The following is a 12655-nucleotide window of genomic DNA, read 5'->3' on the forward strand; positions in this document are numbered from 1 at the left end:
CGAAACAGAAAAAAAAAAAAAAAAGAAGAAAAAGAAAATATATACAACTGTGGAGTACCAAATATGATTAGTGAAAACTGTTATTCCTAAACACCAAAAACCCAATACCCAACCTTAAGTACTCAGTAATTGTAATAACATGATACCTGATATATATATCCAATGCAACAAGTGGAGTATGAATCCAGCCAACAACCTTAAAAAACAATTTAGTTTTCTTTATCCATGCTATCTCTAAGTTCTAGTATTAAAAAATTAAAAATTTTAAAAATAAATTAAAAAAATAGGAGGAATAAACATGATGGTACTAGGATTCTAGGGCATTTAACATTAAATAAACCAATGCTAACTCATTTGTTGCTTAGAGTCAACCTGTGAAATACAAGAAAAAAACACAATTAAACACCTGTTTTAACAAGATTTTAGCTTCCAAAAAGTAAATTTTATTTCTTCTCTCCCACACACCTGGAGAGGGGTTTTGGGGAAGGAAGAAAGATAAGGAAAGAAAAGGACAGTAGAATAATTACCTAGATAGATAGAATAGACACTAGAATAATTGATTAGTGTGTGTACACCTAGCATTCATATTGCTTTTCTATTTTGTGCACGAGACTTCAAGCAGTTATATTGTCCAGCCCCTGAAACCACCCAAACATAAAGTTTAATAAAAATAAATTTATCATATAATATTGATTAGTGTGTGTTTATCAAGTGTATGCAAATTTAAAATATGGTCTTACAAAGTCTATGTTAACTGCGCATGCTTGTAAAAAATTATATCTTAATACTTAGATTATCAGCATTGAAAAAACTATTGTACGGGGAACAATTTCATATTTCACTACTTGATAAAGAACTGGCCAACCTCATTACACATTGTTTTGATTGTGGGTTAAAAGGAACAGAAAAGAAACGTTGTCCAACTGAAAATAAATAACATCCAGATCCCAATTGCACCCCCCCCCCCAAAAAAAAAAAAAAACAAAATAGCAGCAGCAGCAGAAAATATCTAGCACTTCCAGTACATCAACTCACCACAATTCTTAATCCAAATGAGTAATTTCATATGACATATCAAGCATCGTACGACAAATTATATAGTACATACTTTGTGCCAAGCCATTTCCTCCTTTTTTTCTTTTTATTTATAGAACCCTTTTCCCTTCATATTTATTTTCCTTCTCTTTCATTTTTCTTTTTGTAAGTCAAACAAAACCCTTTCCCCAATTCCTTATACTTATTTACAAAATGAATAGCAAAGTGCGGCCAGATGAGAAAAGGTTGGGATGGCTTTCAGACCAACCTCTGTCAGTCTAGATTCTAGAGTTTGGATTTTCAGGTCAGGGTATTTTCAGAAGTAGGGTGTGGATGGTAGATTGTGTAAACTGATTGTTGGAGCCATTCAGGAAGTATGGTAGGCTCTGAGATGGAGTTGAACCACCAGAGGTCTGGAAATGAAGAAATGAAGCCTAAGGGTTTGAGGGAGGTGGTTGCTTGCTTGCCTGCTTTGAAACAAAGGAGGTGAACTACTATATATAGATAGAGGGGCTAGGCCATAAAGACTAGCTCAACACATGCCCAAATGGGTACAAGAGACAGGTAGTAGCCTCTGCCCAGCAAATGGGTACAACATTAGTTGTCATTTGGCTATGAATCCCTATCTTGTGCATCAAAAAAAAAAAAAAAAACTAACCTGCCCTGAAAAAGTAAAGTGAATCGAAGAGGAAGATAAATCTGGACAGAACAAAGAAAAAGAGGAAGAAAAGAAAAAAATCTGGACAGAACAAAAAATGAATGTTGTTCCATGCAATCACCTCATTGTCCATGCGTTTGAAGCTTCTCTCCATCACGATCTTCCACTCCTCCGTACTCGAATCCTTATTCTCTATCTCTTCCTTTATAAGTTCATGTAACCGATCTCTACACTTCATCACCACCTACAAAGAAATCAAACACCGATTAACACTTGTTAATGAAAAACAAAATAAAAACGACTTGCTTGAAACCTTGTTAATCAGCAGATTTAACAAAATGCGAGAGAGATCAGATCAGATTGAGTTCAGATTTTGATCAGATTAGATTGACTTCCTTTTTTATTAACGGAAAAATAGAATGTGACAAGTGCACATGATTGTTACACCATTATTTTCCATCAACATATTAACGGTTAAGTCACATTGTAAATTGATCAAAAATACAAGGATAGACTATTATAATTGAAAAGTCCAGAGATAAAGTGAACTCAAGTATAAATAGCACTGCTACAAAAAGTTACTTATAAATATAGCAAAAATTATGAGTCCAGAAATTTGTCTGTCTCTGATTTTGCATCAACATTTTCTTCTTCTTCCAAGTGCTTCAAAAATTCAAATTGAAGAGACTTCACATGTTCACCACAACAACCATCAATGAGCTTATCAACTTCCATTTCATTTGAACTTTGACACATGCTATTTAAAGAATAACTTGAAATAGAGTCTAACATTTCATAATTCACATACATACGGCTCATAATTTCTCTTATTCTCTACACTAAATCATTTACCTTGTTAGTAGGCTAAATCATTTAACATGAAGCAGAATCTATCACTCTTGGACCAATAATTCAAAATTTGTTCAATTGCACAAGCTTCATGAAAAGAGGATTTTGAAATCACATACAAAACCATGGTAATATAAAGACACGTCAATATTAAAAAAAGAAAAAATATATATATATATGCATATATAGGTTTGATTCTCAAGTTGATTAGGTTTAAATCAGGTCTAAATTAAGAAACAACTCAATCCTATCAATTTGACAAATTGAAGATCCGGAACCAAACCAATGGACTAAAAAAACCAAATCAAGCTAACCCAAAGAGACCGGTTTAATTCGATTCTTCGATTCTTCAGTTCTCAGGCTATTTTGAATACCCCTAATAGAAACTAAACAATCAACCCTTTAAAATGTCAATAGAGAAGGCCCAAGCAAAACCAACAAGAAACAACATAGCCAATATCTAACAACAATCCTAACCACAAGTCTAATAACATGACCGAATATGCTGCAGGTTATATAGAAAATCATTGACAGAATACAAAACTCCCTTGAGGTTAAGCTTCACCCTGTTGGCAATTTTTATTTATTTATTTTTGAGCAGCAAAATTGCCATGGGGATTACTTTCCAAATTTGTTTTTCTATCTTTCTGAAAGAAACCCCATCCCACCAATGCAACAACTCTATCACTGGACCCGGCGTGACCCATTGGATTCCCCACCAATTAAAATATTCGACCAAACACACCAACTCAACGGGTAGAGCAACAGAACATGGTCCATTTTTCCTCAACCCAATTGTTACAGAACACACAAAAGGTACTAATACTTCCATTAAGGATGCCAATTCGCTTCAAAATCTGAACCCAAGTATAAATAGCATTGCTGCAAAATCAGAGACAGACAAATTTCTGGACTCATAATCGAGAAAATGAGCACTCGGTCTTTGCTATATTTATAAATCATAAAAATGAAAGAATCATGGACATACCACAGCTTTTTAATTCCAAAATGAATTTCTTCACAAAAGACTCAAATAAAAGCCTCCCCAAGGATCTGAAAATATTTGGTAGATGACCTAGAGAAATAATCTTTATGTCAATGATCTGTAGTAGCAGCAAAAGCTCCTTCTTCCGGTCACTTTCACACAAGGCCAGCAAATCCTGATTAAACTTGTTTGTAATTTCAATAACCAAATCGAGAGAGACGGGAAGGAAGAGCATGAGAGAGAGAGACAGAAATCAATACCTAGCTGGTGCAGATGGTGGTCGCGGTGGAGCCTCGAAATCGAGAGAGAGAACTTCAAAATCGAAATCGCTGAGAGATGAAATCTCTGAGACCGATCTGAATCTCTGAGAAATCAAGCACTGCCTCTCTCTTCGCAAGCTCCCAGTCCCTGTCCTCCTTCTCTCATAAAACTATGATTACCGGCCAGATCTAGAGAGAGAGAGAGACGGTGGAGCTTTGAAATCGAGAGAGAGATCTTCAAAATCGAAATCGCTCTGAATCTCAAAATGAACCTGCATGAATCTGAATCTCCAAGAAAATCGCTCTCGAGGTTTAGAAGCAATTGGGGGTGAGCAGGAGAGAGGCGAGATTTGAAGGTGTGAGAATGAGAGGGTTGAGAGAAAGAGAGAGAGATGCGTGCGTATTACATCTCAGATTCAAAATAAGGGTTTCAACAAAGAGGGACAGAGGAGGCGCGTGAGGCTAACGGATTTGGAGGCGTTTAAAAGCGACTCCTATTATAAAACGGTGTAGTTTTATTTTAAAGAATAGGTGGCATTTATAAAACGCCGTTAAATATTAATAAAAGTGACGTTCAAAAAAACGTCGTTAAAAAAACGCCACCATATCTTATTTTTCCTGTAGTGGTAACACAAAAAATTCTAATAATTTTTTTTTATTGTCCCACTCATTTGATATTTTTCCAAAAAATTTTATTTTTATTTTTATGTTTTTTTATTTTAAAATTCTCATTGCATCTTGTTGGTGTAAGTTGTTAACAATTTTGTACAGCCGGTTAAAAAGATCATGCATCTAAAAAAAGTTAAATTAATTAAATATCGATAATTATATTGATATTTGTAAGTCTTAATGTGTTAGATTAATTATACACATAATAATTAAGTAAAACAGATTGGTTCAATAATTTTGTTCATATTATTTCATTATATTTATCTTAAAGAAGATAAACGGACTATTTTTATTCTTATTTGGAGCTTCTAGAATAAGGTTTCTTCTTATTTCTATTCACACAACAATCAATTTGACGATGTCCAGGATTTCCACAATCAAAACAGACGCCTTTGTTCCATTTGTTATAACCACTATTATTATTGCCACTAGTTTTAAACTTTTTAACTTTTCCTTTAAAATTCTTTGAAAAATTTTTCTTTCCAAAATTTGAAGCTTCTGCGGAAATAATAGAGAAAATTTTCTTTTCAAATTGTGGTGGCTCAAATGGACCAGCAGAGGTAACAGTTAAAAAAGATTTAGTGATTTTCTTTTTTGCTCTTTTTTCAATCTCTACTCCTAATCAAATAGGTAAAATTTTCATGGTCACAAGAGTCGAAGACAAATTAAGAGCAACAACAACAGGCTCCCAAGAATCAGGTAAACTATGTAAAATTGCGGACACTTGCATTCTATTAGGAATAGGGTTCCCTAAAGCCGCTAGTTCTTTAGCAATGACAAATAATTTATTAACATGTTCAATTACACTCCCATCTTCCGTCATTAAAGTCCTAGTAAATCTTTCAATTAACAATTGAACATATGATTCAGATGAAGCGCGATAAGCATCATTAATAGCATCAAACATGGGTTTAGCATGCACATGATCTTCAAATAAAATTTCAATATCCAGTTCCGTGAAAGTGAGCATGATGTCTCTAGCAATCCTATCATCTTGAAGAAAATTTCATACATTCTCCTAGTGGAAGCCCTAACAATTTTCGGGAGGTGGATCTGGTAGATCAATATCAACCACATACTCAACCTTGTCTTGCAAAAGAATGTGACGGATACGACGTTTCCTAGTAGAAAAATTAGTACCATTCAATTTTTCAGTTTTACTGAGTTCTTGACTGGTTGCTTTACTAGCCATAATATAAATTATCAACAATGTTACACGGACTCGGGTGCGGGTGTTGGATACGGGTATGTGTTTAGGTGTCATATTTGCCTATTCGTAAAAATAAGGATACGGGGACTCAGTTAAAAAGTGTCAAAAAAATAGGTACGGATACGGGGACACGGCACATAAAATATTAATAGAATTTTTTTATTGTGCTAACTAACTACATAATCTATGCATCATGATGATTGATACCCAGATAGTTAAAGTCTATAAAAATGCATAGAAGAGAAAAAATAATTTATTATGAAATGAATATAGGACCTGGGCACATACTTGATTGATTAGTGCTTCCAACGTCCCATAATTCACATGTTCTTTCACCATTTTAGCTTCATAATTCCTTATCACCATTAGTTTAGGCAAGAAATAAAAAAATCATTGTGTATAAAATATAAATTAAGCAAAAAAAAAGACAAGAAAATGATATGGATGCTTACTTGATCATGTTTAAAATGTGTATAACTTTGACCACACCTATAATATTCTATTATCATTATAATTGCAGCATATTATAAATTCAAATTGTGAATGATGTCACTAATATAAACATTATGATAAAAAAAAGCTACTTTCAAGTTGATTGAGATAATCAAATTTAGATTTACAAAAATGATAAGTTTTGTATGTCAAGTCAACTATTCTTATTCATAGTTGACTGATCATCTCCACCACACCACAAAATATTAAAAAAAAAAAAAATTATAGTCTTTACATAAACGTCAATATATAAAAAGGCAAAAGATCAAATCATGCTAGTCCAAAAGTTAAGCATCTAAGTATTAAGCATTATGATCAACATCATCAGGCTGAACCTCCTCTATTGCATCATCAAAAGTCATAAGCTCTAACTCAGGTTCATTGATGAAGGTTCTGCAAACTCAATTGGAGATCCATCAATGTCAAACCTATCTCCACCTACATCATGCAAAAGTCAATAACTAATCTAGGAAAAAAAAGGTGTTGTAGAAGAAAAAAAACAAGATTAATGAATTAGAAACTTTCATAAATCTCAATACTTTGAAGGCCCTTCCTTGTACTCTTTTTTCTTTCTTGATAATATCCTTATGTTGTAATGTACAAAGACCAGATCTTCAGCTCTGCTACTTGTCAACCTAATTCTTTTGATGCTATAAATAAGACCATAGGTGCTCTAATTTCTCTCACAACATGATGAATAAGCTGGTTGTGACAGCAACTTAAATGATAGCCCTTGCAACAATGGTGTAACGCCCCAAAATAATTATAATAATCTAACTCCAAACAATACAGATCCAAGTCACTGCTTGGTTACAACAAAAATGAGTCTAGCTCAACACAATTACAGCCCTTGGCTATATAGAATAAATATAATAAAAGAGAAGCTCTTGCTCTAAATCCCTCCAAGCTACTGTCTTGGCGGAGGCATATTACCGACACCTAAAAATGATTTTTCCCAAATAGGGTGAGTCAAAGCCCAGTAGAGACAATCTAACACAATGCATGAATCTTAACAAAGATATAAGTATGATATGCATATCCAATACCCATGATAAAATCATTTATAACTCTTTTACAAAACCATGCCATGCTAAGCTTTATATCTCAATTCATTTTATCTCAATTCATGAGTCATTTACTATTTTATTCAAACAGCCAAACGGAGGGTACAACTCAATGGGTCTCTAACCAGCACAACCATTATACAGACACTTCCATTTGCCATTTTATGGATATTTGGTCCACGAGAATCAGCACCCATGTATACGTGCGGTTTTCGGGACTTTCACCCTAGATACACAAGCTAACTTAATTCAATGGAGTCCATCCCCTTTCTTCTCTCAAACATCATATATTTACAATGTATCAAAGACATAGTCAGGTTAAGAGATTAGTTTCAATTCACCTAATCCTCATGCAATTTCTACAATAATCATAGCTATCTTCCACCGATAGTCCAAAATAGATATTTTTAAACAGATATACAATCTCCAAGACAGATAAATTATCTAAATTTCCATAGGTGAGTGGTAATATATATCCAACTCCACCATTTATATAAACATTTATCCAATTTCATATTTCCAATACCAATTTCATTTATTTATACAAAATAACTATGTGAGATATTTTAGGGCAAAACTTCATTTTCTTCAAAAATCCATCCCGGGTATCAAAATCAACGAATTTATCACAACACAACAACACATCTACTCCCATAACCATTTTTAATACATTCATTTGAAAATCCCTCTTTTGATTTTAAACCAAAACCCTAGGTTTGTTCAAAATCATCCCAAATTCCAATATTCTTTACACATCAACAAATAACTAAGTTAAAACTCATAGAAAAAGTGTAGAAAATCCCTACCTCCAAGCTAGAAGACGAGCAAGCAAGGAAGAAACTCGGATGGAGCCGAAACCCAACTCTATTCAGATGGAAACATAGCCCTCAAGGTGTTCTTGCTTTTTTAACAAAGGCACACGTGTAGAGAAACCACCAAATCTAGGTAAAAATGTAGAGAGAGAGTGAGTTTTAGAGGAAGAGACTCTAGATCTAGGGTTTTGAGAGAAAAAGATGTGAAAAAATGATATAGAAAGGTGCTGTTGTGAACTGATATATGCATAGTCCGCTCGAGTGTAAGAAGTGACGTTCGAGAGTCAGACACAATAATTCGTTCCGTTTGAGCGCAGAATACACACTCCTAGTAGTTTTGCAGATAGCAGGCCAATGCTCGAGCGCAAGAAAGGCCACTCGAGCTAAGATTGCTCGAGCACAGAAAGAACCGCTCGAGAGTAGAATACGCTCTCCCAGTAGTTTTGTAGACTTGCAAAAGTACTAAGGGTTCACAAAGCCTACTCGAGAGCAAGAAGTGCTGCTTGAGCGGAGAAGTAAAATTCTGGGCAACAAAAGTTTGAAAACTAAGCAACCAACCTGTTCCAAACACAACCACTACAATCCAATAGCCAAATTTAAGGAAGTATAAGGGAAGCAAGACATGGTCAACAATACGAAACCATGAAACCAGAGTCCAAGATACAAAAGGGTCGAGTTAAAATTGGAATCGCTATAAATGGTATTGAAGCACCATGATTAGCCTACCAAAAAATTGGCTTCTCACACATTCTTGCTTTAATAACATGTGGCTGATTGAAATATCCAAATCCACTTGAAAAAGCACTATATTCAACATAAACATTTCGCAGATGAGTTATATATTTTTGAAACAGCCGCTCAAAATACTTGCTCCAGTTAGTAGATACTTCTTCATCTTCATGCGGTGCCAATCGCCGAATGCCATTACTTCCACCTTGAAGCCAAGACTTATGATAATACTTAGGGACCAAGAAATGAGCTATGCAATGCAGAGGTGTGTTGCTTTGGTTCATCTAGCTTCTAAAATTTCATGAATGGTGTCAAAGAAATCTGATTGTCCTGTGATATGATCTTTGTCTTCATGCTCAAATATAATTGCTTTCACATTTTCTATCATGGTGTCCTACATATCATATATAGAATGTAACACAGGAGCATCAGTGTCTGTAGCCCTTAACATGTCAACAATAAGCTCTGTAAAACTCAAAAGGTAATCCAAGTCAACCCACCAAACATCATTTACTATGAGTTGCTTCATCTCACGAGCTTTAGCAACCACTGGATTCGTTCCATCTCCTTTGTAAATCTTTCATCCCGCATCCATCACCATTTTCTCTAATGCTGGCTTCATTTCCTTCAAACGTTTAGCTATGCCAATGTATGATGCAAACCTTGTTTCTGCAACCCTTAGTAATTCCAAATTTGAGTAACTTTGAAAATGGCATTTGCAAGCTATGATTCACTATGAAATTTCTTATGTTATGAACATCAGTGACCAAGTTGGCTATCCATTTGCATTCAGAATGTTAACACAAACTTTGAGGGAGTTCACACATACTCTTTAATGCCAAATTCAAACTATGCACTACACATGGTGTCTAAAAAATGTGGGGATACTTATTTTCAATTGTCAACCCAGCAGCCTTAAAGTTAGATCCATTATCAGTAACAATTTGAACAATATTTTGCTTCCAAATTTCTTCAATCACTAATAGAAATATGTTCACAACATAATCTGCATCTTTTATATTTCCACTTGCATCAATTGCTTTCATAAACATTGCTCCACCAACAAATGTTGCCATTATGTTTATGAGTGGTCTTTGCTATCTATCTGACCATCCATCAGAACATATGGATATTCCTTTCTTTTTCCATGAATCTTTTATGGGTTGAAGCTTTCTATTCATATGTGCCTTTTCTTGTGCACGCAATGTTGTCTGCAACCTATCATATGTTGGAAGACAATAACCAGATAGTTTGTTGTTTGCCAAGGTCTGTGAATATTTTCTAAAACAATGACACCTTGCTAAATTGAATGACAGAGCAGAGGCATAGAACATACGAGCAACTTGTTTATCAGCAATGTCTCTTTCTACCACGTTAAAAGCAGCTGCCAAAGGTCCTGAAATTGAACTCTTTTTTTTTTTTTTTTGAAGCAAGTCTAATCCTTCAGGTAGAGACGCATAATCTTCTCTTTTTCTTGTATCCAATTGTTGTTGAGCTCTTCTTTTTTCTCCCACTTCATGCTCATTTTTGAGTGTTTCAAAAACATCATCCTTTGTAGCTTTGTAGGCTTCTACTTCACAATTAGGAAGCTTCAACAAATTAACCTTGACTTTTGAATATGAGCCTATTACTTTCTTATTGCAATAGTTGCAGGACCAACATCTATTTCCACCCCCACCTAATGGTATACTAAGAACCTTCATGTGATTCCACAATGGTTTATCATCAAACTCAATTCCTTGAGGTTTCGCTGGACGTAGTACAACAACTTTTCATTTTCCTTTCTGCTTTTCCTTGCTAGTAGATTTCGAGGATGACATTATTTATGCCTGTAGGAGCATATGTATGTACAAAAAATTAGGTGACAATATTTATGATTATTATATGATTCTAGTTCATTGTAAAAACTCAGTTTACTGTAGTTTTTAGAATCTAATTTCTGAAATAATTTTTAGTGTTAATTTTTGATGAAATTAGTTGAAAAATAAAAACAAATTTCTAAAAATTAAATATGAAAAATATATGATTGTTATGTGAAATAAAAGTAACAGTACTTCCTTGGTGTTGTTAAACTTGAGGGGAAAGAAATAAATAAGAGAAAGAGAGAATTTAAACATATTTTTGCTTGATTTTTCTGAAGTACCTTTAAATTTTTTGCAGGTAGTTGAGGGAACTTTAAAATCCTTCTCTGAAATGGAGTTCGAAGCTTTAACTCCTCTAAAATGGGGAAGGCAGAGGTGTAATAAAAGAAAGGGAGAAACATGTATCAGAAAGTTTTCAGCTCCAAAAAATCTGTTTTAAAGTAGGTAATTTGTAGACAAAAAGCTTCCATAAGAAGATGGAGGCACTTGGCGGCAAAGTATTGTAGAGATGACCATTTCCACATATCATGTATTAGTACAACTAGATAGTTTGTAGTAGGGTTGAGCATTAAATGGAGATGACCATTTCTTCTTATTGTTTTGAGTAATGCTAGAGACCCCAAAAATTCTACCAAATGTCTTGCATAATTGTGGGACCCACGCCATGTAGGTCCCATGTGGGTCCCACACCTATGTGAAACATTTAGTAGAAATTTTGGTAAAACTTTTAGGATCTCTAACATTTTTGTATTGTTTTCCATGCTGATGACAATGGCATTGATATGTATAAATAACATCCATGTATAATATATCCTGATTTGTCAATTACTAAATGAATAAGGTAATGCTTAACAAATTTTTAAAAAATGCACTAAAAATGAAAAAAATGAGTAACAAAATTTATGATTAAAATGGAAATTATTTTTATAAATAAAAACAAAGTTATTTATATTTTGTACTTTATTTTCCTATTCAAATTTCTAAAAAAGAAATTTTGACGTTTTTAAAAAAATATATATATCAAATTTTGGCTTATACCAACTAATAAATGCATTACATATTTTAATATTAAAAATATTTTTTATAAATATTAAAATTATATTTCATAAATATATATATTTTTGGTACTATTTTATTTTTTTAATATAATTTTTTTATATAAATATTATTATACTTTTATATTTTTATATTAAAAATTATTATGTTATTAAATTATTTTGATATAAAGAATGGTGGAGTAAAAAATTGTGGAATAATTAAAAAAAATGATAGAGAAAAGACCATACTAATCGAGTAGAGTAAGTAAATTAGGTAGGATAATAGAGGGCAAAACAGTAGATCCCTTCTCTACTCCCAAGGGATTGTTATTCTAATACCATCTCCCATGGGGGACTACCAATCCCATCCATAGAGGCCTATCATAGTCCCAAGGTATTGTGAATCCTATCCTTATTTTGCAAACGAACACAATATTAGTGAACCTCACATTCATCCTAATCCAATCCCATCTCCTATAACCCAAAACAAACGAACCCTATAGTCAGTGAGAGAGATTAGACTTCCAACGTACCATGATATTCAAATAAATAGTTCAGGTAATTAATTTGGCAAGTTTGTGGAAAGTAAGCTACACATATGATTATTATGTTATAAGTGTGATTAACAAAAAGAGAATACACAGATTGTTTTTAGAGTTAAGTTGAGTAGGGTTGTTAATGTGTGCATTGCTAATGAGGATATTATCCAAAAGTCCTCTCATCTCTCAAAACAAATGTCACACCTTGTATTTTATTACTTGGATAACATTACCAATATTCATTAATTAAGTCCATTTACAAATAACAATTCATCCTTTGATGAAATGATAAATAATTAAATATACATGTTCTCTCTCATTATACAACAATGTCATTTACATAGAAATAGGAAAAATGTCTTGAGGCTTATAGTAAATAAGAGAGCTTTGCCCTTTACAAAGCATAGAACTCAACCAAAGAAACAATTAAAAAAAAAACATTACGACTCATCAC

The 12655-nt window shown here is 33.4% G+C and overlaps 1 long non-coding RNA gene across 2 annotated transcripts; it reads right to left on the reverse strand.

Annotated features, from left to right (window-relative positions):
- Positions 1-1085: 1085 nt before the first annotated feature.
- On the reverse strand, positions 1086-4348 carry LOC145793108 (uncharacterized). Of its 2 annotated transcripts, none has more exons than XR_014333656.1 (3): positions 3788-4343; positions 3531-3702; positions 1086-1937 (listed from the first exon to the last, which is right to left on the reverse strand). It is a non-coding gene; the product is annotated as an uncharacterized LOC145793108 (long non-coding RNA). The 2 variants fall into 2 exon arrangements; XR_014333659.1 differs by lacking the exon at positions 1086-1937 and adding an exon at positions 1944-3424 and having other exon boundaries at positions 3788-4348.
- Between the last annotated feature and the right edge of the window lie 8307 nt (positions 4349-12655).

The sequence above is a fragment of the Camellia sinensis genome, chromosome 1, assembly GCF_055761805.1.
Source record: "Camellia sinensis isolate YWXY chromosome 1, ASM5576180v1, whole genome shotgun sequence".
NCBI lineage: Eukaryota > Viridiplantae > Streptophyta > Magnoliopsida > Ericales > Theaceae > Camellia > Camellia sinensis.